At 34.2% G+C, this 18,208-nt stretch overlaps 1 protein-coding gene across 7 annotated transcripts in view; it reads left to right on the forward strand.

The window, feature by feature from the left end:
* The window catches only part of LOC106100673 (agrin-like), a 127,610-nt gene that overhangs the window by 52,472 nt on the left and 56,930 nt on the right, over positions 1 to 18,208 (forward strand). The gene's annotated exons all lie outside the window — the stretch shown is intronic.

The raw sequence follows: 18,208 nt of genomic DNA on the forward strand, positions 1-18,208 counted from the left end.
TTCGTGCAAATTTTATATGATGTCTTTTCCATCATCATCTCCCTTGCCTTATCTCCATCCATCTCCCCTCCCGTAGGGTCGGCGCACCGGGTTTTCGTCCTCCAAAGCATTCTATCATCCGTCATCTCAGTCATCACTCCCTTCTTGATCATGTCACCTTTCACGCAATCCATCCATGATGGATGATCATATGATGTCTTTTCTTACAACAATAGTTTATATTTAATTTATTGGTTAGTTTGGACCAAGAGTTTTGGTGCTATGTTTTGTTTTAGTCCAATTAAATACTTATCAGAAGATCTTAAAGGATTTACTAAGACTTTATTTTAGATCACGAAATGTACATTTAAATATTCACCCTTAAGTCCGTAGATGTGATTAAAGCGGGCGGTGTGAATAATTTCCGTGTGATTTTACGGTGATGTACCGGCGGCGTTTTATCTCAAAGATGATTATCGGGTGTGAATTGTTGGGGCCAAACGTGGACTGCAGTTGTAAAATCTAGGAGCTAGGAAAGATTTATTCAATGGAGGTGACATATAGTTTGAAAACTATTACCACTTAAACCAATTTAATAAAACAGTTTTAAAAAATTAAAATATTTTTTCTTTAATTAAATTGTCTTAGTCATATATATTTCTCATTAACTTTGAATTCGAATCGAACCACTTTTTTTTATAAAGAAACATGATTTTTTATTGGTAGCGTTGATAATATATCCCAAAAGTATGCTTGGCGATGACAAGTCTGATTTTTCCATACACTGTTTTAAGTAAATACTAGACGAATTCCATAATTTATTTTTATCTAAATTTTATACATTTCAAATAGCACATCCAGAATATCGTAATTCATTTATCGTGGTTACAACTAAATTATGAATACAAAGTCCCACTCTACAGTCGAATGTGTTCGAAGAAGCGACTCGTGGGCGGAGGCGCACCGTGAGAAAACAAATCCCCGAATTGTGTGCTTGAGATTCGAACTAACAGGAAATATACTGAATTATAATCTGATGACAATATTTATATAGAAAGTATTTTTGGATATATCTAGTATCTACTTAAACTCTTTCGATAAAATCTTTGGACTAGATCTGCACTAAACTTATTAATATCGAATTCTAAAACGACGCAAAATGACGCAAGTTATCCACTTTTTCCTAAGGTAATAACATCTGTCGGATTTCACAATAATAAAGTTAATGCCTTCATAATGCAAACCGCTAAAAATACTTAACCTTTTTATTCTAAAAAACATTGCAAAAATTTACGAGAGCCTAGACTGTTAGATTATCGAATATAGATTGTTAAATCATTAAGCCACATTTGCTGTAGCCCATAGCGACTAGTCAATAAAACCTAAAAACTTTTAAGAACAGTTTACAACTTGATTTCAATTCATATTTTCAAAATAAAAAAAAAAACATTTCATCTGGAATTCGTGCATAACCGTTAACATAATAAATCTGACGATAAGCTATTGGGTTATCCAAGTGAGTATTTTGTAATATTTCACACCAGAAACATCACTCACTATTTTTAATTAAATAAATAAAGATTACATTAAACGTGTGAAGTGTTAAGGTGTTACCAATATTAGGTAAGACAAGATACAGGTTCGATTATAGGAGATAAAGCTTTAAGAAGATTTATTGTAATGAAGACAACGCCAGCGGGAGATAAAAACAAACGGTCTAGCTGTCACGCCGCCGGCTCTCGGAACAAGGATCTGATGTTGCGGGATGTGTCGGCCTAGCCAGTGTGTCGGACTCGGCCGGACCACCGGCGACGCGGAGGACTGCGCGCGACAAATTTATTGACACTCTTTCAATTAAAGCCATTGTTGCCGTGAACAGGCGCTCTGCTCACAACACGATAACTCGCAGCATGAATCTGTAATGCGGCCAGATATCACCGTCGACCGTCGACCGCCGCCCGCTCTATACCGTAAAAGGAGATTTATTAAAACTATTTGGAAACTGATTCGATCGAGACCGAACGATTTGACATTTAGATAAGAGGTAAAATTTATTTTTCCCTCGCTTACGTCGCCCCATCGTAGTGACAATGGAATAAAAAGGTTATAAAACGCGACGGTTGCTTCTCGCCCACGTCCCGCGGGTGTTGTGGAACCTTCGCACGGCGGCGGGCTATGGCGCGGGGACTGGCCGCAGATAAAATGCGACCACTGCGTTATTACGAGCCGCCGATACTCGCGAGCACGTGTAAATTTCTATGTGAGAACACGGCAGATAAGCCGACGAGCGTGGGTGTGGAGAAAATGCATGGCGCCGATGCGGCCGCGGGCATTCTCGCCGCTCACCGGTGCTAGTCCCTTTTACATAAAAAAAAAACAGCAAAATGCTTTTGTAAATTCCGATGCTTACTTGATGTAGTACAAATAAGTATTTCGACATATATTACGTTAATTGCTGTCGTGATTGATATAAATATATTTCAATTTATTATGCGGTAAGTTTTATGAATAAATAGTCTGATTTTGTGTAACGTAATATACTCATAAGAAAGGCAAGAAAAGAAACGTCGGGAGAGATGCAAAATGCTAGCTATCCAGGTTTTTGTTTTCTAAAAACAATGGTTTATGATACTTAAGTAGCTTAGAAAAGAAGCAGGATTAAATTTACTGTTGTTAATGATACAATCCAAGTATTATCTATTCAAAATCAGTTATGGTTACAATAGAAGTAAAAAGTGTAAACATGTATTTATCTTTACAAAACAGAACAATAAATGATTTGGTCAATTGCCAAAGAGCATTGAAAATGTTTTCTTTCTTTCTTGTTTCCTTCCTGTCTACTGAAGGTAAAATTTCGAATCGAATATTTCCCATTTGCGAGAGTTTATAATCGAATAATCGATTTGTACAGGCAGTAACCATTTTCTCGATATAAGGTGCGAACTTGTAAAAATTGAATGCCTCCTCTTGAGTCCGGTGAATCGAATGTTGATCAAATTTACATATCTCCATTGTACCGAAGCTGTTTTCATAAAATTTAACAACAGCCTCCGTATGTCCTGCGCGCCCTGTACCCTGCTTTATGTCCGTCCTCAGATCGAGTTAGGGTTATTGCTATAATTCAGTTTTATGAAACCCCTTTCAGGTAACAAAGTGTATATTCGAAAAGTTTCAAATAACCCACGTAACCTTACTCAATGACATGGTTATGACGCGTAAATTTTATGATCAAATTACATTTCTAATGATCTTAGGAAATCAAATTCTTTTGTCTATTGTTTCGATGAATTATACGATATTCTGATTATATTTATTGTTTATTATGATCACTCGAAAGTACATATTAAATAGATTAAGATAATAAAAGGTTTGAGGAAATTGAAAAGTTTTTACTATTATTTTAAGGAAATGTTAAATCGTAAAATAAATATGGTAAAGATCGAAAAATAGAAAATATCTCTTCGACAGATTGTCGTTATTTTATTTTCAAGCTATCGTAAGTTCGTTTAGCAATTTCAGTAACAAAAACGTTATTAGGACTATCCTGTAAACGCGACAAACATCAACAAAAACAAAAACGTTTCGTGACAGAAGTAAATAACTCTCAAGATAATCGTTCTCTTACAAAAAACAAGGGTTTGAATGTCCTATGCTAAACGTCCTTTTATTTGTCCTCTAGCAACGAAATGTTTCGCTATAGGACGATGAGAAATTCTTAACAACGTTTTATAGCTTCAATAACGAAGTTTACGACGTTCCTTGTTGTACGCTGCACGTGTTAAAAGTATAACAGCATCGCTGGCCTCGTAAATTAAAATTAAATTAAATACCGGCCAGTTCGATCAATAAAAGAAACTCTTTTCTTTTTCAATTTTGAATTAAACAATCCTATAATATAAGATAATCATAAGATGAATTTGAAGACGTTAAGAACGGAAACATTTTTTTTTATGTAACTTAGACGTCTAAATGTAGATGAAGTAGCTTACAGTTTTTCATCCAAATGTTATCTAACGAGAGCATCGAAGAGATTTCCTTGACCTAATATCGTACATTAAAATAAAACAAGCCAAAGAAACCCTTGTATAATTTTATACGTGAACTTTGACATCGTTTCGGCGTCGTTAAAATGTAAAAAGAGAATTCGAGATACTTGAGTTTTTGTTGAGAATTAGATGGTCCGTCGTTACGTAGTAAGGTCTCTTTAACCTCTTACTTTCGAACAAAATGACAGTAAGAGGGGGGCTGCGGTGATCGTAAAGCGGAGAAGCGGCAGCGGAGAGGCGACGGCGCGGGGTTTCTGTGTCATAAAGCCGTCACTCGCTCACCGCTCCCGAATTGAATTGGATAGCGCGCACTGTTTCCAACTGCCTCATTTCCATTAAGTAGCTTCACGTGAACCTCGTGGAACCGTTCAAGGCAATTACATATACCCGCATCATATTTTGTGTGCGTATAAAAACCCAGTGTAAATAAACGTGAAAGCAATATTTTTGCCAGCTGGTCGACCCCCGCAACGTCTGAGCGCCCGCATGTCGTAAAGATTTAGTAGTTTTATGAAGTAGGGTGGATTGTAATTATCTACAAAGAAATCTTTTTGTAATTAATCTACTAAGATAAGACTGGTAATAATTTCGATTGTTAACAGATAGAATGACGTGTTATCTAGCGTAGGCAATGACTTGTTTCATCGAAATTTATAACATCCTTCGTTCCTTTCTTACTACTTTTTATATAATAATCTACCGATATTATGTATGCTAGCATGTTTTCTAGAATGTTAACTACATTGTCTTAAAGTTTTCATAAAAATAATAGAGTTAATTTACATTCTTAAATTGAGTAGGTATTTAAACAAAAGCGAATTGGTTTCTTTTCTAATACAGTGTTATAGTTCCTTGAAGCAGACACTTTATTTGTATCTTGCGATGTTATCGTTTGGGCGTTATAGCGGCTTAGGGCGGGAAGAATGAGGGTGGCTTTGTGCTTGCGCTAAAATTTACTGCTCGGTAATATATTCCGCGCAGGCAGGTGCTATCTTCGTGGTCAGAATTGCGACAGTCGAGCGATGGTACGTTTAGCGATTGTTAGTTTAATTTTTTTCTTATTTCATTGTTAACAATGAATGCGTTTAACTCGACTTGAGTAAGAGAATTGGATGTTGAATTTTATAAATGTAGAGACCTTATTGTAATTTAAATTATTAGTGTGTTTTTGTTATATTAGAACTATACGATCAATAAATCAATTTTATTTTTAGTATAAGATTCTTCTTTGAAGAATTTTGCACAGTAATACTAATTTGTTGAATTTATACGCTAAAAGAACGTAACTTAGACCACTTTGTTGGCAACTTAGTCAGCTTTTTTAATTTGTTGCAGCGCCACAGTTTCTATCAATAATACATTAATACAAAATTTTTATATCTTGCTTTATTACATTGTTTTTATGTACTACATTTATTTATTTATTTCTAACAGCCTATCAGCTACTTAACTACAAAAAAACTTAACGTTGATTTTTTTTTAAAAATCCATTTTTTTTAATCGAACCTTTGTTTCTTTGACAATGGAATGTCGGAGTTTATTGTTTTTTAACGTTTTTGTTTCTGCGTAGCGAGGTGAGATGGTATTCTCTGAGCAGGTAAGTTATTTAAATCACCTTTGTTTTATCTTTGATGATTGACAGGCTTTTTGGGAATAGACTTTATTACTAAAATTAGTGTTACGATTTTATTAAAAATGCTCAAAGCTCAAATTAACATACTTTTATAAAAAAGAGGAGGTTAGAAAATTATAAGGGACGTGCTGTTATTATTAGTATAGTTGGATCTAGACTTTTTCTGACACTTTTAAAGTTTTCTGCGAATTCCAAGTTTTTACTGAATTAATGAAGATAGAGTATTTATCAATCTAGTGGGACAAAGTTTTATTAGTGATGGATTTGTTACCTAACAATATATCGATATGTCATATATAATTCATGAAAGAAGTATGTCGGTATTGATAATCGATTCCCGTCAAAGTGACATAGACTATTCACTCTCACAGAATCGATTCTAATCGTACTCAATCGATTATCAATCCCGACCAGTCTAAGTGTTTCAAAAGTGTTTGTTTTCCTTTTCATAATTATCAAAAAAGGAATTAACAAAATGTTTAGCATTGTAAAGTAGCACTTATACCTACTGTTTCAGTTTGAACGTCGATTTGATTTACGCCTTTTTGTATTGTTGGTAATTAATGATTTATTTTTGACAGCTGACGCTACGGCAAGCCTTCGTGCACCATTAATCATGTAAAGCCATTCACAACACTACCTTTTCATATTAGTTTGATATCGATCGACTTCTTTTAAATACGTAAATAATAAAGTAATTATGTAAAGATTATAATTTTTTGATAGCGTACGAAGATGTTTAGGTTTAATCCGTTATTTAATTTATGTTTACTTCATTTACCAAAGTTCAAAACGATTATAGGCTTCTGTAAAGGAGGTATATCTGAGTCATAAGTTCACATATAGGATTTACAAATAAGTATCGTGTTGCTGTCGTAATTGTTTCAGACGGTGTCTTAATATTGGAATTATTTAAAACATGGATAATAAGGACAATAAAACTTTATGACTTTATAATTTCATGTACTTTAAGGGCTATTCAATAATATAAAAGTGGTAACGCAAAGTAAACTCTTCAGTTAAAAACTCGATTAACAGCTTAGACGATTTCTTATAAGACAAGTAGTTCAATGTAGATAGTAGACTTAATTTTAATATAAATACTTATCGATTGTACTGTAAATGATATCATAGCAGTAAATATAATATCGCAGATTCATTGTGACTAGACAAGAAGTAGGCGGAAAGTGCTCTCAATTTAGAGTAAATAATGGACGATAAGGATTCAAACAACATGAACTGTCTTATACAATTGTCCTATAGCCTATTGAGGGCATTATTGTGATTTATTCTAAGACAATAACGGTGAAATATAATTTAAAGTTCATTTTACTGTCTATAGTAATCATATCTTATCTAAGGCATAATACATTTTTTGCTAACTGATATTTAAATCAAACTTTTTTTGCTATTTTCATACTAGTACTTGTTTTTGATATTTGTAAAAATAAAGCCTTCGTCATATTTCAATTATACCATTATATATTCAACCACTAAATCATTTAATATTATTGCTAATGCGTCATTAGTATCGAACAAACGTAACGATGTTTTAAATAACGACACCCACTTACAGAGTCGGCATAAATTTATCGATCACAATGATGCGGGGGCAAGAAAAATTACCATAGACTTTAATGGCGTAATCGACATGTACTGGTTATTGTTTTAAACCGGAACTGGCAGCTCGTCTCTGCTTCGCTCAGGTAGAGCATGGATAAATATTATCCAGTCAAAAATAAAATATTTAAACTATGAATCATATACATATAAAGCTGTTGAATACTCCTTTAAAAATATTGCTTAGTATGTTACAATATTCATGATCATTGCTTTTAGATTTTATAGGGAAAGAAGCTTTTTAGGGTTTGTCATAACCTTCCTTAAAATTCATCGAGCTTAAGTGCCATTTTTATAGCCAGTAAATGTTTACAACATCTGTGGGCAATTTTAGAGTAAAATACACATAAATGCAAAACCACATTAAACCTAGACACAGCTCTGTAATTGCTTTAATTACGCTAAAAAACACTAAAGAAAAACGGCAAGCTTAACTTGAAGCAATTTAAGTGAAGCAAAATACTTAATTGGTTGAAACGCTTTGTATAACGAACTATTGTAGCTGTCGCAACCAGAAGTGGCTTGTTTAGTCAAAAGTAGGAAGTTCTCTTTGTAAATAATATAAGTTGGAAGTAAGCCTAAGGGCTGGCTTTCGCCGAGCTGTGTTTACGTGCGGAGACGCGATGTTGACAGTGGCGCCACGGTAGTGCACCGCCCGTACCTCTTGACACTCGACAAACATATGACAGGTTTTAGTGAAATAGAAATTTGAAGAGAAACCTTCATTGCTATAACTGTTTTGCATATTTTAATATTCCATCTCGGTCTCGTACTTACTTATGTCGTATCTAATAGACATTACAGTTATTAATTTGTAATAATTTGTAAGCTGGAGTGTTAAGTCTTAATTGATAAAGATAATGATACTGATTATTATGAACTATAGTTAATAATCACTCAAAGTGTATCGATTAATTCTCAGTTCTTATTGTAGGTAGACGTGGTTACCCTATCCCAATATCTTATTTTATTGTACTTTAAACATAATTGGTACCCGCTGACCTTGAGAACAAGAATTCTCAGACTTCCGACTGTTGGTGATTTCAGTCGCCATTATCGTTGAATAATAAGCGTACAATTGAAAAAAGCACCTTTTTAATAAAACTGTGTCATCAAAAAAGGTACCTTCGTTTATTAAACTATGTCATTAATAAATTCCAGTTGTTTTACACATTCATAAACAAATCCACAAAGGTTTTTGAATGTTTGATGTAAATTGCTACAAGTACTGAAATAACGAAAACACATAATAGCTTTAATGAATAATGAAAAACGATATTCCAACGTCGTAGCCGTGTTTATACAAATGGTTGATACAACTGCGGAGCGGCGACCGGACGCATGGAACGGCCTTGCGCCCGTGAAATGCCAACAAGGCCTTAATATTTCGTATATACGTATAACTGACAATTGAATTTTTATTGCTAAGTTCCTTCCTTCCATTTATTCTGAAGCTTAGTATCATAATACAGTAAATTTGCAGTGGTAGATCCCGCTTTAACATTTTCGCACGAATGGGCCGGCTCGCCCGGTGTAATACCACGACCACACAGAAAACGGGCGTGAAGTGGAAGCAATTCCGAGTTTAGTCTGATGAGTGTGGTTGTGGTTGTGTCTCTTTCCCTTTCCATCCTTTCTTAAGAGGAAAGGATGGGAACGAAAAGTGGATTTAACGGTGAAGGGTACGCATAGGAAGGGGAAATATCCTCTTTATGTGCGTCTCCTCCTTCAAAAATTAAGGGTAGGCAACGCATCAAAAAAAAAATCAATTGGCGATAAAAGGTTTTCGGTCTTAAAGTCGACCCTACTTCTAATTTGTGTATAGAAACGTTGGCACTTATTATTAAGAGTCGAGTAGAAATTTAAGTCGCCCACTGAAACGATATGAGCGTAATAGGCTAAGACGTCTGAACATCGAGGTGACCGACTTTGATAAGGTTACAGAGTGCAATAGCTACGGTCGATCACCAGACCGCACAATCTACTCGCAAACACTTGGAACCCTTTGTCAATAATAGGATTTAAGAACGTCTTGCGGTATTCAAAGAAATAGTCTACAATATAAACGTGGTAGTTTTATAAGACCCTAAGAATGTTTTATTGATAAAATCAATTATTTTATTGAAATCGTATCTTACTTATAAATGCAAAAGTTTGGATGGGTTGAAGTTTTGTTAGAGTTTGTAGCCTAAACTGCTGAACGGATATTGTCGAAATTTGACTTAGATGTAGATAATAGTCTGGAAGAACACAGAAGCTACTTGCTTTCGTTTTTTTTAATAGCACGCGGTCGGAGTCGCGAGCGAAAGGTTCTCAGAAAGATGTGGTTGCAAAAGTAAAATGTGTAATTCTCTCTAACACTTGATCCTCATTTGTTTTTTTCGCCACTTTTTTATGGTACTGGTGTTTTCTAATACACCGCGGACGTAGTCGCAGGCAACAGCTAGTAATTACATAATCTTTTACAAAAGTATTTTTATTACAGTACGTGTCAGTTTCCCCACTTACACTTTCTAAACTCACGGTAACATAAAAATCTTTTTAATTGCTAAAATGTGCAGCACACGAAACACCCACTTACAGTTTGTCCTACTGTAACTTAACAAGTTAACAAGAGTAACTTGGGTTAACTTACATACTTAACATGAGTTTATTTCATGAAGTTACTAACAAAATTAAAACATAGTCCCAGTTGCAATTTGTTGAAAGTTGTAAATTCTTAAAGCTTTAAATGAATATTATTTTAAATCTCCTAGTTTGGCAATGTTCTTTATTTTATGTATTTCTCAGTTATAAAAATAAAAATCGAACAGAAGAGAGTTAATTTGATTTTACCGCTTTTCAAAGGAGTTAAATCAATTGCGAGACGAGAAAGATTTAAATTTTGCTCGTTATCTAATAACATTAACACCTAACCGGATTGAGAATCAATTTTAATATTGAAAGCCACGGCCCTGATTTGTCGATAACGAATTTTAGGTTTTTTTTCAAATTACGTTCTTTTTTTAAAGTCACGTTTGCTAAATCATTCTAAATTTAAAACGAATTTTATAAATCGTTCAAATAAGCTTTTAACCGTATAAAAATAAAACTATAAAAATTTAAATAACATTGCTGACAGAGAATCAAGCAGCCGAGAGAATTTAAATAAAAAAGAATCGCTCAAAGCTTCACGTAAAATGAGAACTTCGTACTTCCCTTTCATCAGTTTTTGCGTGTTTACCAAAATTATCGCTGAATCCACTTAAAGGTTCAGATATTCGAACAAGGTGTAAATTAGCGCAATTTAGTGTAAAACAGCCAGAGGGGAATCAACACTTATTCAAATGGGCGTCCCGACATCAACAAAAACAACAAAAGTAATGAACCTTTTATAATAGGAAGTGGAATTTGTTAAATTAATTAAGATCTCTCCTATCAACGTAATTACTCTCTTTGCATCACCTCTTTTACCTTTTTTTCATTGTAAGATAATCATTAAAATAAATGTAACAAATACGTGAATAATAAGCCGTTAAAATTGTAATAAGGTGTTATATAAATGGGATGTTTAAAAGCTATTCAATTACAAAATGAATTTGTTTAAAGGATTGTCCGAATAAGGGTGACCATTGATAATTCAAATAAATGAACAAAAGATTTAAATCAGAAAAGGTTAAACAAACCATTATGAAAATCTTTGGAGCGTGATTGAAATTGTCGGGTTTATTTTAAAGGCGATTACCTGTAGAAGCTATTAAGTTTAAAGCTTGATGCGGGGTACGGTTAACAGCTTGTTGGAGTTCGCAGTCGATCACGGGTCCGCCCACGCGCCCCCTGGTGGCGCCAAATACCAGACACGCGCCGGCCACTCCGCGGCGCCCATTATTGGCCCGTTAATTAATTTCTTTTATTTCGTCACTCGCAACGGCCGTGGATTATATGTTCTTTTGATTAATAGCGACATTGTCTGAATTCTTGACTTCTTTTTGTCTTCGTTTAATGTTTTGAATTTATGGACATGTTTTTGAAACGATTCGAACGATTATGGTTTGTATGTGTGTATGATGTAATGAAAATTCTTCAAGTAAAAGTGTTCTACATTATCAACGACTTGTAATATTAAGTTTTTTTCTAACTAAAACGGAGATAGAACTGCGTGCTTATACGGATTGTATTCATGTAATCATGATGAGGAGCGTTATAAATTGTAAAAAGGCGCTGCTTTTGAGAAAACGATTTCATGAAATACTCTACAATACGCTTTCAGGGCTTTGTGTTGAGATCTGGGGGGTTTATTCGCTGTCTTGACAAGATTTATATTCACTCGCATATACTTCAACGTTGGCTGTATTAAAAACACATTTTTATCTACATTAAATCTGTTTTCGTATTCCCTTATTTAAAATGTTCATATTATATTTAGCCGTAACTTATAGCAAATTCATCTATACTGTTATAATAAAGCGTAAACACACAATTCTTTGTTGCCTAAGATGTCAGCGATTACAATATATTTTTGAATAGATATTTTTTTAATAAAAAGCCCTACACTTACTTCATGCTGTAGGCTATTATGTTCACGCCATTAAACTTGGGGGGTAAATATTTTGAACAAAAACCCTAATGTGGGAAAGAGACCATAAGTTACTGCTAACATCAAGGAAGCAAGGTTGTAATCATGTCATATCATTTTGACATTAGCTATTGATAATTTGACAAATGTAAACAATAAAATAAAATTTTCATAATTTCATGCGGATGAAACCGCGTGGGAATAGCTAGTCTGAATTAAGATTAAACCCGGAACACATTTTAGTATAGTCTGAACCGACTGTTCACTAAACTTAAAATGGACGTGTGTCACTGACTTTAACTGTGTACTTAGTATTTTAATGATTATATACACATTCGCCCCATCCTCATAAAGTTCAAATCTTCTAGTAAGAAAAATCTTTACTAAAAATGCAGTCTTTTGAAACCATTGTATTTGTTACTACTGGAACTACGATACTTCTACTGCTGGTAGTTTTGAGTAATCGACATAACATTACGTCTTCCGAATGGCAATACTGGTCTATTTGTCAAAGGTATCAGGCCAATAAAATTAGTCTGTGGGCAAAAACATTGGCAGTTGTTGCTGCCAATACTACATTTTATTGCAGCAATTTCCTACCGTGAGGTACATTTTATAAACCTAAAAAAAGTAATAGTTGAAAAGATGATTAATAAGTATTTATTTATAGAAATAGCTTTGAGGTTTTTTCCAATGACATTTGAGAAATCGTTAACTTCTTTGAGTAGTGAGAAGAAAAAAACTATTAATTAAATTATTTCATTAATAATAAATTAAACCGATATTCACGTACATTGTTTAAGCTCTTTGTTATTTAAAATACATTTCAATTAAGCAAAAATGATTGCGTCATTTGCAATTTCCTTTAAGCGTAATTAAAATAAAAACAGCCTTGGCAGTATTTAACTGCGAGAGGTTTTGCTTCGAAAATGGGAAGTAGCGTAACAAAGAGTGTTTCCTTAGAACAATTTTTTACCCTCGAGAGCACACAGACGATAATTTAGTTCGGTCCGTTCATTTAAATTAAACAGCTAACGCGCTTAGAGAAACTAAGTGCAAGTCGGACGTAGCTTTAATTGGTTGTTCGTAGTTTCTCACCCCGTGTGTTTTCATTTGTAAACAGAAATAAAACTGTTCCGTTGTTATCTCGCTTGACCGTTAGTAATGACTTAATACAATGCTTTCACGGAAATTGTACCGCATCGAGGCACGGTCATTAGCGCTATGTCGTCAAACTTGAATTTTAAAGAAACCTTACGTGTCACGATTGATAACCTTTTTTGTACACAATTGCAGAAAGCATTTCGAGCGAAATAAGTTGAGACATTCAAATAATTGAACTAACGCTTCTATGATTTCAATTTAATGGCACAATTTTCAATAATAGAGATTGGTTTATGGAAACTTTGCAGCTTACTTTTAATTAAAAAAACTACATTAAGAAAAGTACATTACTTTATTGTTACCTTTATATATGTCTATATTATCGTTTATAATACCAATGACTTTTACAACCAGTTTATTGACAATTTTAATATACCTTTAGCAAGTTAATACAGTACCAACATTATTCATCAGTGTCAGTATTAAAATAAACTATTTGTTAGTACTACTTATACAAGATACTTTGTCTCCATACATTTTACCGTCAATTTGTTATTAAATGTTTGAGCAATCACGTTACTTGTTAACTCTAATAGACGCCGGCTGATGAGCGGCGTATAAAGTGAATGATTTGTTCTCTCATTAGTCAGCGCAAATGCTTCATCCTCGCATCAACTGGATGTCAGTGACGGAGAAATATTAGACAGGCCTAGGCGAGCAGGCAACGTTATTGCTTTGTTTTTCATTATCCACAACAGAATAGAATGCGGATTTGTTTTAAAAACTGTCTATTAAAAAGGCATGTACGTCACTTATAACCGTAAGTTTACGCTGACTTTATAAAACATACAGTCGTCTGTTGTCCTGTAATCAAAAATAGCAATATTTCTGAATAGGTTATTTTAAATCTGCTCTAAATGATGAAGAAATTAAACCATTAATATCTGCTTATTCGTTTGAAACTGGCATGGAAATGGATAATGTAGCTTAGTAAGGTTTAAATAAAATTAGTTCCGTTGAGATACTGCCGATGTATTCACGAAAGCAAAACCGATTTAAAAAGATTGAAATGAAGCAATAGAATTAAACGATTTCTCCACTCTGCCGTTGAATGTTATTCTATTGGCTCCAATCTCAACAGCTCGGCTTCACTTCGCTGAGAAAAGAAACAGTTTTCTTATGCTTTTATAATTTCTGCAGTCGCTATTTTAATATTAAACTTTGTTCGCAACATTCAATAAGTTTGTGAATCAGATCATTTTTTCTTTTAAATTGATATTTGTTTACAATTGCACTGTTCGAATAATATTTCTTGCGAAAGGTAAAATGGTTAATACAAACAGCCACGTAATAAAAACAAATGAAATAGTTTTTTAATAAAAGTATTATGAAAAATATAAAAGTCTGAGATAAGATAAAAATTAGTATACAAGAATTCATATTATGATAAAATTAGCTCATACAGAAATAAAATAACAAAAAGTTATGCTAATTTGTATTTAAATAATAAATTCGATTTTACGTTTATTAGTGCGATTAAAATATCAATTAAATTGTATGTTTCTCTAACTTAGGTAACACAAATATAGACAATTTAATTTATGGAAGGACATTTCGAAAGGCCGTTTCATTTCGTGACACTAATCCTAATAAGCGACGTCGCGCAAAAACTTGAGTCGCCACTCTAATGGAAAACAATTTCTGAGTGATTATTTTTTTGTTTCGCTCAATGTTCCATAAATATCTTACATTTCTAGTAGACTATGAAATTACATTCCTTCTATAATTAGACAAGTAGAGAAATTATATCAAAAATCAAAAATGGTTGGACAAAAAAATGTTATTTAAATCAAGTTGATTAACATGCAATTAAAGTATGTGAATTTAACGATTTTTACCAAGGTGACTCAAAAGAAGCTTTGTATTTTATTTTCACTTCGTCTGTGAATTGATAAAAGCATTACAGTCAATACAATCTCATATCTGTCATGTTTATTAATATTGTAAACTTGATTATAAAGACGGGCCCAACGTAAAAGCTTTTATGTTGTCTTACTTAATTAAAACAGTCAGTATACCTTATTCGAGTATTGGAGCTCTACAATGTCTTAAGTTTCGAGTAGTTATCTCTAAAGTTAAGCAATCTACCTCCTAGGTCGGGACAGTTTTGCTGTAAATGACACTCTAAGTAGCCCAAAGCAGTCGACCTTACTATTTCTCCTTGTAGTTATGAAAATCCCCTTTGCATAGACATAGCGAGTTTCAAGCCCGTGTTGAATTGACACATGCATTCAGCGCAGGATGACACAACTGTTATAAAAAATGTTTCGTTTCAAAACAATAGCACAGGCTTTGTTTTATTCCAGTAGCTTTTATGTAATGGCCAAAGCGAACATTACAACCAAATGCTACCCAAACAGAAACTTTAAAATACAATCTTTGCGCGAATAAGAGATTAATGGCAGGAACGTTTAAACGCGAGCCGGCGACAGTGCCAAGAATAGCGACCTCTCATAGCGTATATCGCTGGAAGCAAAAAGCCTCCTGCGGCGAATTCCCTTCATTACCGTAGTATGAATTAGCGGGCGTTAGTTCGAGTTGGGTACGAGGGTGGTCGCATGCAAGTCATTATGCGGACGATCATTGAATTAATTACACGAACGTTATGGAGGCGGAAGTGGGAACCGCTCGCTACGACGTCGACGTAGCGTCACCGCCGACTGCGCTCCGCATTAGATGCGTCCCACATGCACAACTTCAACTTAGATTTGTTTCCACTCTGCCCCTAATTTCAACCAGTGAGTCAGTCGGTCCGGGCACTTTATTTATTTTCACAAAAAGAACGTTGCCTCGTTTGAAGTCGGAAAGCTCTGAGCTCTAATTACAGAGAAGGCGATTTAAAATGCATTGCATTGTAATTCTACAAAAATCTAATAAAGCTACCACATTTATAAACTTATAGGTCTCATTGACACCACTTAGATTTGTGAAAATATCAAGTTCGATATCAGCGTATTAATTAATTAGCAGTATTAGTAAGTATTAAGCGTGATAGCGTTACATCTTGTAAGCACTAGCTGAAATTGAAGCATTGATTGTCGCGTTCCGCAGCCGAGTTTGCATGTTTAAGTGGAGATAAGGGGTTGTTACATTCCTGTCGGGGCCCGGCTCGGCGGGGGCTTGCGGCGCCGGCGAGCTCGGCGGCGGTGAGGCAGGCGGGCTTGGTGAATCAAATTAGGTCGGGCGCGATGCTATCTCGGCCGCTGCACCGCAACCCGATAGCAGGATGTCTGAGCGCCGAATGCCGCGCGCTTTACTCATGCCTCACTTTACACGATGACGACTCTTTTATAAGTTGCAAATACTTTTTCACGTTCGTGCCTTATCTTCTTAGGGAAATGAGGACGGCGTTTCTGTTTTATCACTTCGGCTACTACCCTTTTTTGTCTCTCTTTGTTTCTCCTGAAGTGTTCAAGTTCTCGTGACTTTTATGCTAATATGGACAAGCAGAGATAGTATTCGTTATCTAAATTTGGCTTCGGTTTCTCGACTTTACAGTGGTTCCTAGTAAAAATATTATAAATCATTTGCCAAGCACATCTAGGTCCGAACGGTAGTCTGAACAAAATGCATTAACTGAGATATAAGTATTTCGTAAATAAAAAGCGGAACATATTCTACTCTTGTTAAATACTGCCAAGGGAACACTGCGACATGTTCAATCTATGCATTATACATTACGGTTCAAATACAAAGTACGTTTACTACGAAAACTACCATTGCGATACACCCGATAGTAGAAATGAGACTGGAATTAGGTATTCCGTAAAGGCGTGATTCTTACCCGGTCGATAAGACCTATTCGCACTTCCAAGTTTAAAGAAGTTTGTCCAAGTTTTCTTAAAGAACAGATCGGTGCCCCGCTTCATTGCTTAGAGATTTAAAATTGAACTTTGTCGTAGATGGCACGAAGGGATTCTGAAACTAGGACGTATAACTTTTATCTTGCATTTCGTAAATTTGAAAACATGTTAGAGGAATAGCTGTTTCTTTCTTTTCAATTGATAATACATGTTATTATTTGTACTATAGTTGAGAAACTTTATAGGCTTAAAAACATTTAGTTTTCAAAGTCAATACATTCTTATCCTGACATTATTTCACCAGCAATCTAAACAGTAAAACTTATTCTATAATTAAAACATCGTTGTGGGCTCTCTCAATGTTGTTTTTAATTTAAATTTGACTCATTTGATATGTGAAACAAAAGAGCGTACGGGTAAATATTATCGAGAAGGTTTCAATATCCAGCTTGTTATTTTTCAATTCGCTTACAAACGTCGAGTAACGTGTCTGTTGCGATAACGTCATATTACGAGCATATACGAATTTCACACTAATACATTTAACTACGGTTTAAAATGTAATGATACTAGCTTTCGCTCGCGACTCCGTCCGCGTGCTTTTACAAATTTAAAAGCATTTTTATAATAATTCAATATCATTTAATTTAACATCGGTTTAAATAAATATTTTTTTTTAATTGTCATTCATTCTTGATTTAGTAAATCTGCAAGTTGATAGCCTCATATGCTTAGTAGTACTTGTTAGTAATTGCCCTAAGTTTTCATTCCATAAATTATTAATTAGAATAGTAAGTAATTAAGTCATTGCTGTTATACGACTACAGGCAAATAGAACATTTTATTGCATCGTCTTAATCCTGTTTAAAATGATAGCAAAACAGCATTAAAATCTATTAAGCAGTTTAAAGTTTTATCTGATTGGAGAAGCTGCTGGGTAACTTATACATTGTATAGATAAAATGCTCGATAGTGAGTCGTTAAAATGGAAAATAGCAGTTTCGATCCACTATTTTATATGAGCGTTGTAAAAATTACTGCATCACGATTCCTACACGTTTACTGTTTACATTTCGAACATAATATGGCTAATAACACCAAGATCTGACTATCCCGTACTTGTACAAGGAGTTTATATCGAGAATTTACATCTGATAGTATCCCATCAAGCTATAATCGATCCTAATACATATTCTATTGATTCTAAATTAAATTGATTTATGTTAGGCAAATAAATTTTATTGCAATACGCATTTAGTACAGAATAGACACGTGATATGTTATGAATACAAGTAAATAGTTCGGTTCCGCCGTTATTGCATTATTACTTTATGACTCGACTATCATAAAATTACTATTTTACGGTATGTCGACATTATTAAGAGCATCCCTATAATATAATGATTTA

This window comes from Papilio polytes, unplaced genomic scaffold, assembly GCF_000836215.1.
Source record: "Papilio polytes unplaced genomic scaffold, Ppol_1.0 DF824047.1, whole genome shotgun sequence".
Lineage (NCBI taxonomy): Eukaryota > Metazoa > Arthropoda > Insecta > Lepidoptera > Papilionidae > Papilio > Papilio polytes.